The sequence below is a fragment of the Labeo rohita genome, chromosome 3, assembly GCF_022985175.1.
Source record: "Labeo rohita strain BAU-BD-2019 chromosome 3, IGBB_LRoh.1.0, whole genome shotgun sequence".
Classification (NCBI taxonomy): Eukaryota; Metazoa; Chordata; class Actinopteri; order Cypriniformes; family Cyprinidae; genus Labeo; species Labeo rohita.
Genome location: NC_066871.1, coordinates 45,904,203 through 45,913,989, shown reverse-complemented (window position 1 = coordinate 45,913,989; position 9,787 = coordinate 45,904,203). Strand labels below are relative to the sequence as shown.

Genomic DNA, 9,787 nt, shown 5'->3' with positions numbered 1-9,787 from the left:
AGTTATTTTTACAGTGCATACATATTTATTTAAATGCATTACATTTACATAATTTTTTTATTTATACAAGTATATTTTAAATAAATATTCATTTATAAATCTAAAAGTATTCATTTATATAAATTTATTATATAAACATAAATAATTTACTTGTATAAATAAATATACTTAATGTAAGTAATACATTTGCATATAAATAATACATGTATTTAAATAAATGACTATATTAATGACTTATTTATATGAATAAATACATTTATTATTTATATATAAATCAATCGCCTTGCCTGCATTGGTTTTGTACTTTGCTCATCGCAGTCTTCCCAAAGGAGGAAGTGGGTGTGTTTGGCCTCAAGGAACACGTGACCCTAAAGGTCATGACCTCATGTCATGTCACATAAATGGTCATTGATGAGGCTTCCAGTGGAGATTAAATGCATCCTCAGTGACGCTTATGACAGAAAATAAGACTAAGATGCCAAGAAGACTGAAACAAGTGAAGCACAAATAACATCACCAAAGGAGTCGAGCTCAGGACAGACTGATGTTTCTCTCTGTTCAGGTCTTCAGACAAATGGATTCATGTGCTTCATAAATGTTGATTAACACAAAATACTTAGAGTTCATCCGGTCACTTCAGTGCAATAAGCTGACTGAAATGTGTGTGCAGGTCTAGATTAAACTACCAGATCTACTTTTTATAGTCTCCAAATTGTAACTGTGAGTTCAACAAAAGACGGGTTTTGAAAACTTGAATGCAAAAGCAACATTGATTACATAGTTTTAAGTCAAATTCTATAATTTAAAGTTCTATTTAAATAGATTTTTTTTTCCAGCTGTGTCATTTCTTTGAATGTTTGGGGGGATGGAAAGATGAAAGCTGTGAAAACTGTGATGGAAAATTAATTTCCATCCTGGTGAAACAACCTCAACGGTTCATCAGCTTTCTAGTGTTAAAAAAAGTTTTTAGAGAAATCATGATTTAATATTACTAAAATGATACACAATTCAGACTTTTGTATCTCACTAAAAAAAAATACTAATTTTGTAAAAATTTAGACGTTTCTATCCTCACAAGTTTAAATATCACACTTCTGTTGTTTCACACAAAATAAAAAATTCTAAATTCTGAGTTTAATTTTTTTAATTCAGACTTTTTTACAATTCACAGTTTAAATATCACAATTCTGTTGTTTCCACCACAAAATAAAAAGTGTTTATATCTAGCAATTCTGAGGTTAAAGCTCGCAATTCAGACCTTCTCACAATTCTGAGTTTAAACCTTGCAATTCTGGAGTTAAATCTTGCAATTCAGTCTTTCTTGCAATTCTGAGTTTATTTCTTGCAATTCTGGGTTTAAACCTCGCAATTATGACGTTAAAGCTCTCAGTTCAGACTCTCTCACAATTCTGAGTTTAAATCTCACAATTCTGAGTTTAAATCTCACAATTATGAAGTTAAACCTTGCAATTCAGACTCTCTCACAATTCTAAGTTTAAATCTCAGAATTCAGGCTTTTTTCTTGCAATTCTGAGTTTAAAGCTTGCAGTTCAGACTTTCTCACAATTCTGAGTTTAAATCTCGCAATTCAGGCTTTTTTCTTGCAATTCTGAGTTTAAACCTTGCAATTCTGGAGTTAAATCTTGCAATTATGAGGTTTAAGGTCGCAATTCAGACTTTTTTGCAATTCTGAGTTTAAATCTCGCAATTCTGATTTTATATCTCACAATTATGACGTTAAAGCTCGCAATTCAGACTCTCTCACAATTCTGAGTTTAAATCTCGCAATTCAGGCTTTTTTCTCACAATTCTGAGTTTAAACCTTGCAATTCTGGTGTTAAATCTTGCAATTATGAGGTTTAATGACAGACTTTTAAAACACAATTCAGACTCTCTCACAATTCTGAGTTTATATCTCACAATCATGACGTTCTAAGTTTACTCTCTCACAATTCTGAGTTTAAATCTCACAATTCAGGCTTTTTTCTTGCAATTCTGAGTTTAAACCTTGCAATTCTGAGTTTAAAGCTTGCAGTTCAGACTTTCTCACAATTCTGGGTTTAAATCTTGCAATTATGACACTAAAGCTAGCAATTCAGCCTTTCTTGCAATTCTGATTTTAGATCTCACAATTCAGACTTTTTTCTTTCAGTTCTCATTTCATCTCTTACAATTCTGACTTTTCAAAAACAAACAAAAACAAACAAAAACTCTGTATTGTAAGATGTCACAATTACCTTTTTTTTTTTTTAAAATTCTGTGCTGGAAACAGGCTTCCATCTAATACTGCACCTAATGCAATCTTAACCAGCTGATTCTGGGTCTTTTTTTTGTTTTGTTTGACATGTTAAGTGTGTTGCACATCATTATAATGTTGACGTATGGTTTTGTGTTGGACTTGTCCAGCGTTTAAAAGGGAATGAGGTTTAATGCAGTCGAGCGGTTTGGCGATTGTGTGATATGTTGATGTGTGTTTGTGGAAAAAAGCACTTTCACTCTTGAACCGTACTGTGAAAATTTGGACAGATGGATATGGTGATATAAGCTGATGTAGTGAGTTACAAATGCTCCAGTCTTTAAATGTATAAACTAGAGATCATTAGCAATGTTCATTTTTTATGTCCATCACTGGTTTCCCCAGACTTTACTCCGATTGTGCTTGTCTCGGGACGGCTCTGGGCGAATCTGATGTGTGTAAATATAAAGCTGCTGCATGATGGGAATCTTTTCTCAGCTGGTTTTACGCGTCTTCCCGTTTGAAAATCTTCCAGATGACGTTCTGATGGAGAAACTTTACTTGAAAGCGTCAAAACTCCTGAAATGCACTTTATCTTGTTGTGTTGCACCTTCTAATGTGATACTGAAATAAATCTTTCTACTGCACTATGTTTGGATGTCTAAGCCCATATTAAACACATGAGCAGTGACGTAAACGACAGACAGAGCACTACATGACCTCTCATCGCTAATCACATGACCTCCATGCTTCAGTAAATCATTTGACTAAAACTTGATTCCCGTAACAGACAAAAGATGCTGAAGAAAAAAATGATGGAATCCAAAAAAAATGACTAAATTTAGAAGTTATTTATAAAAGGACTGAACAATACAATGACTGATCACTTGCAATTCTTTGATCTCACCAGCAGATGGAGCGCAACGCTAGCATTTTACACACAAGCACACAAAATCGACACACCAGCGCCATCTGCTGCTCACTAATGTTTTCTACAAACACACACATACTACAATAATTAAAAATAAAAAATACGTATAAAAGGCAATATTTAAGATATATTCCCACATTTTAAACGTTTACAGACAATAAACATTTTAGCAGCTTTTAAAAGTTTATAGAGAAAAAAAAATACATATTAGCACATTTATTTTATTTTATTTATTTATTTATTTTTTTTGTAGAGATAGATTAAAAGAACAAAATTAAATGACTGCACAAATAAAAACAATCAGAAGAATTAACTAAAGCAAGCAGAAGCAGGATTCAATGGAAAGCTGTAGAGCCTCTTTTTTTAAATGAGTCGCACTGACCGAATCAGAAAAGCAGCTCAGTCATAAACCGTTTCCGGTGCCGCGTCATCAGATCCATTACAGAATAGCATGACCACAGAATCACTCAACGTCATCAGACTTAATGCAACGATAAGACGCGAAAACTTTCAGGTCAGAGTTACACACCACTCATGTCAAAACACTGAATATAACCGTTAAACATGAGTTCATCTAGGTTTTATTTATCGCCACATTTAAATTAATATCCGAGAACCTTCGCAATCAGCCAAGAGAACATGAGAAAACTTTTCCCAATGGATTTAAGTATACGAAAAAAAAAATACATGTTCAAAAAACAAGATGAAAAACGAATAACGTTCTAGCAGAAAACGTTCGTCCAGTAACGCTAATAGAACGTTCGTTCAAACTTACCTGGTCTTTAATGATGTATTCAAAAGGTTAGCACAAAAACATATTTTGTACATTATTCATGGAATGTTCTATTTCTGAAATGTTTAGTTGAACGTTGATTTACGTTGAGATTTACGTTTTTTAAATGCTTGTTTCAAAACGGGCAAAACATTAAGAAGATTCAAATGTAACAATTTTATAATGGTTTCAAAATGTAAAAAAAAAATGGAACGTTGTTCGCATAACCAGGAAAAATGTTGAGGAAAAAAAATATGTTTTGAAAGTTTATTGAACATTTAGAAATTAATATAGAACTTTATAGGAACGTTAATCAACGTTAATCTTTTTAAGGTCAGACTGATTTTGTTTCACATATATGCATATAACAGATCAGGAAAAGTGCTTTAAGTGAACAAGATGAGAAAAGAGGAATTAAAATGTAAAATGTAAACACTTGATCAGCAGTCTGGGTTAGTTTCACATGTTCTGATGTGGTTCATAAAGCATCTCTAGTCTTTTTCTCTCAGGATCCTGAACCACTAACTCCATTCTCTTTCAATATTCTCACTCCTTCACAGCTCATTATCTTTTACTCAGTCCTTCTCTTGTACAGGTGAACCACATAATGAGTTTTTCAGTAACCAGTGTTACCTGCTTCTACTAATTATCCAACCAATATCAGTTAGTCCGTATTAAGTATATTGATTATTTCAGATAGCGGCAGTAGAGGGAGACAGAGGGACAGAAGAACATCCACATATAAACTGAGTCCTGTTTTATAAATACATTGTAATTATACAAGACTGTTAACTAGTCTTAAAGGGGTCATCGGATGCCCATTTTCCACAAGTTGATATGATTCTTTAGGGCCTTAATGAAAAGTCTCTAATATACTTTGGTTAAAATTCTCAATGGTTGTGTAAAACAACACCCTTTTTACCTTCTCAAAATGAGCTCTGTAAAAATCATCCCATTCTGAGGGGTTGTTCCTTTAAATGTAAATGAGCTCTGCTTGCCCCGCCCCTCTGTTCTCTCTGCTGCTGGGAGAGATTGTTTACTTTAGCTGCAAAACTTGCTAACTAGCACTTTATTAGGAAAGGTGATTGCAGAGATCCATAAAAAAAAAATAAATAAAAAAAAACCCTAATACTCACTTCTGCTGTAAGTGAAGCTGGATCACCAATAATTGAACATAGACACATTTATGTAGATCATGAGGTGCATTCCCTTCACAAACAAACGTAATCCACTGCATCTTCAGCGGCTCAGATGTTGGGAATAAATGTTGACCACTATGTTCATTATTACATCCAGCAACACAACACCTCAATCACTCAATCGGAGATATTCTTGTCTAATTTACATCCCTGCTCTGGCATTGAAACAGTGGAGGTTGGACTGTTACAGCTGATCTGAGGTAAAATGCTCAGATAAAATGTCAATCAACTATCGTGGGAGCGGCCTCTGTGGGTGTGATGCCATAATGACAGGCATCTGAGAATGGCTCAATTTGAAAAAGGGGATATTATTTTTACAGATTAATTAAAAACCACTGCATGCATTTTTATCATTATAGGGTAGATTTGTACATACACTGCCAACACACATTAATGTTCAAACAACATGAAAAAGTGAAGTTTGCATCCAATGAACCCTTTAAGAACTAGTCTGACCAGCAGCCAAGATTTAATCTTACATTTAATTATTTTTTAAAACTGACTTAGAAAAAGGTTATGACTAGTCTCAAAGAAAAAACTTTAGATACCCAACTTGTAATACTAGTCTAAGCAGGTTATGCAACCGGCCGCTGAACTTCTGCCCCTAACTGTGACCTTTGACCTCAAGGGTCAGAATAAAAGTTCAAAGACAACATTTCCTTTTTTTTTTCTTTCTGGAATCACAATGTGTAATCTAAATGTGTTTTAATATGATAAATATGATATTTATTTATTTATTTATTTATTGATTGATTGATTGATTGATTGATTGACCACTTTCCATCCCTTTTAAAACTCTTTGAACTAACAAAACCTATTTCTTAATGATGTCAGAAGCAGGAAGTGACTTTGTTTGATGTTTTCTAGTAGTTACTTAGTTTGACACTGACATCACATGGCATAAAAAAAAATGTAAAAACCATGTTAAATATTGTCTGTACAAATCATTTCAGCTGACATGAAAACTGAGCTGAATTTTTTGTAACTTAAAAAAAATGAAATTAAAATTGGTTAAATTAATTAGTGAGTTATATGAGTTACATGTTTTTTATTATTATTATTATTTACTAAAATAACACTGTATCAAGTAAATAACCAAACAATTAAGATGAACAATCAACACCACCCGATGAAGATCTTTAATTATTACACTGTTAAAAACATGATCAATAACTAAACATATGGTTTTCCTTAGGTAATTCAACAAGTATAACCAATTTAAACTTAATTTTCTCTGTTACACAAGATTCAGCTCAATATTTTAAATCAGTTTAATAAAAATTAAATTGAAATAACTTGTGCAGCCAACCAGTGTTATTTTAGCATAACAGAGATACTATTATGTTTTTGTTAATATTTTAAATTATATTTTATTTGTATATTTTCTGCTTTCATGTTAATTTTAGTTAAAGTTTTAGTAATTTTGTTGCTGTTGTTTTAGGTCATTTTTATTATTTTCTTTTTAAATATATCTGTTTAGTTTAATTTTTATTTCATTTTTAATTTTAGATATTTTTGATTGTCAACCAGAAATAAATAACAAAGTGAAATATTTAATTAAACTTTATTTTTGTTCAGTTAACATTTATTTCAAGTAACATTTGTATTGTTTTAATTTTAAAAGCTGCAGCCCATTTGATGACACATTAAAATGTAAGTGAACTTTGTTTTTAACTTGGCGTTTTTTTTTTTTTCAGTGCAAAGTTGAAGTGACCATAATTTTTTAAATCAAAATACTCCCTGAACAACACCACAAACACATGATTTTTTTAGTCATGGACCCAAACCCGTCGATTAACCTCTGCAGCTTGTCTGATGGAGGAGGTTCTGGGAGAGAGAGATGTTTGCGGATCCACGCCTGAGGCAGACAGACTCATTACTGAGAGACAGACAGAGAGAGAGAGAGAGAGAGAGAGAGAGAGAGAGGGAGAGAGACAGGCGTGATGAAACTGATAGTGCTGTATTGTGTGGGTCAGTAACAGAGGCTCATTGTCAGCGTTTACTGCCCCCTGCACTGCTCATTATGAGCCGTTCCCCCTCACCCGCACATATCCCTCCATCCCTCCATACATCCCTCCATCCATTCTCACAAACGCTGCTTCCTGTCTCCACATCATCTCTGCCTCGCTCTGGAAACACGTAAATGTGCAGCTTTAGATCTGTAGATCTTTGCCTTGGAAAAGTCTGTGCACTTTACCTCATAAGTTCTATTTTGCTTCAAACTTCATTAAATTAAAAACATGAATTTAAGTCCTGTGGGTCAGAAGTGCCTCAACGGCGCCTCCTGCCTGCAAAACACTGAAACTACAGCAAAAATAATTCAAAATACAGGCACTTTTATTCATTTAGCAGAGGCTTTTATCCAAAGAGACTCTAAAATGAGCAATAAACTAGTTTGAACTCAAATTTAACAGAAACGATTAAATCCTGCAGCACAAACTTTATTTTATCAAGAGTTTTATTTTAACATTTTGAATCAGAATTTATTTTATTTTCTGTTTTCAGTATAATTAAGATGATTTTTGTTAATATTTTGGATTAGATTTAATTTTTTATATATTTTTTACCTTCATGTTCATTTTAGGTTATTTAGAAATTTTGTTGTGTGTTTTGGTCCTTTGATGTTGTTGTTGCTTTTAATTATGTCTTCATAGTTTTTAAGTTTTAGTTTGTTATTTTAGTTCATCAAGTTAAAATGAAATGCAAATGAGAAATAGTACTATCACAACTAGCTAAAATAAAATTTGTTTACTTTTTTATATACATTTTATTTTAGTTAACATTTATTTTATTTAAAGTTTTGTTCTTATTTTTTCAGTTTTAGTTGTATATGAACAATTCTGCTTGATTGATGCTGTATACTGTAAATCTGTATTGTTAAAAATTGCATATAATAAACTGAAAATTTAAATTAAACTACACTTACTGCAAATGCTATTTTCCCCAGTCTTTTCTTTTCTTTTTTTTAAATCTTTTTTTTCTAGTACAAATATTTAAAGATTCTTAAATATAGATACATTTACTGGAGATCTACTGGACCAAAACTATTCAAGAAAATGAGTTTTGTTTTCTGAGAAACAGGTCGAATTTAGATCATTTCATGCTTAAAATGATATAGATTATGCTTAAATAAGGTCAACTGATCAATCAATAAACTTAATTCAAAGGGGAAAATATATATATATATATTTATTTTTTTTTATTTTTTATTTTTTTTTTTGAGCTTAAAAAAAACATCTCAAAAACACACATAACTTTACTTTTCAACCTACTACACTGGATACTGTAGTCACGTTTCTAACTAGTTCTAGTAATAAACAGAGAGTTAAGCATCAGTATCATCTACCAGATGAATATCTGATGTTGAAGTGAGTCTCAGCTCATCATCACAGTCCAACAACACTAACTAAACTAAATGAAGCAGCAAGAATCACACACTGAAACGACACGTTTGTTTTTCTGTCTGTTATGAGGAGATTCTTTGTACTGCTGGAGCTCCATCAAACTAAACACACACACACACACACACACACACACACACACACACACAGAAAGATCATGACAAAGCATCATAACGTCTCCCAAGCCTGACGTGTATGTGTGACGCAGATCCGGTTCAGTGTCAGTGGTTTTGAGGGTTAAAGATCAAGGGTTGTGAGACAAAAGCGGGACCTTTCAATATTTCACCGCAGATAATCGTCTTCATCTAGAGATATGAAATAAAGCTACAGCAGGGCAGTCGTGCATTCATTTACATGCTGGTTTAGTGCTGGTCTAGACCACCACAGTCTACCAAAACACATCTGCTGAAACTAGTCTACCAGTATAGCCTTAAACTCATAAACTTGACTCGCTCGTGAAAAACATAGTGCACTTCTTACGTAAATAAACCACTTTAATAGACTATGCTTTCTGTTTTTGTCACTTTTTATTTGCTATTATATTAAAATGTATTATAGTTATAGTTGTAGTTATAGTTATGTTAAACTCCATTATTTGAACTTTGTTTTTGACTTGCTTCAGTATGTAATTTCATAATTACTCTATAGTCTTTAAAATATGTGACCCTGGACCACAAAACCAGTCGTAAGTAGCACCTGTGTATTTGTAGCAATAGTCAACAATACATTGTATGGGTCAAAATGATCAATTTTTCAGGTATAAAGTAAAGATCATGTTCCATGAAGATATTTTGTAAATCTTCTACCCTAAATATATCAAAACTTAATTTTTGATTAGTAATATGCATTGCTAAGAACTTCATTTGAACAACTTTTTTTCTGCACCCTCAGATTCCAGATTTTCAAATAGTTGTATCTCGGGCAAATATTGTCTTATCCTAACAAACCATACATTAATGGAAAGATTGTTTATTCAGCTTTCAGGTGACATATAAATCACAGTTTCAAAAAATTGATCCTTATGACTGGTTTTGTGGTCTAGGGTCACAAATGGTAAAAGTTCTGTTGAATGTACTTATGATAAACTAAAATATACTTGAATGCAATTTTTGTTTACATTTATGCATTAGCAGATAGTTTTATCCAAAGTGACTTACAAACAAGGAACAATAGTCAACAATATTCATAATATCTCAGAAAAACATGTCTTGAAACTTGTATGACAAATATATCTGTAATTAAACATTT

General features: G+C 32.3%; 1 long non-coding RNA gene across 1 annotated transcript in view; it reads right to left on the bottom strand.

The window, feature by feature from the left end:
* Positions 1 to 9,787, bottom strand: part of LOC127158513 (uncharacterized) — a 34,316-nt gene that overhangs the window by 11,456 nt on the left and 13,073 nt on the right. The window lies entirely within an intron of this gene.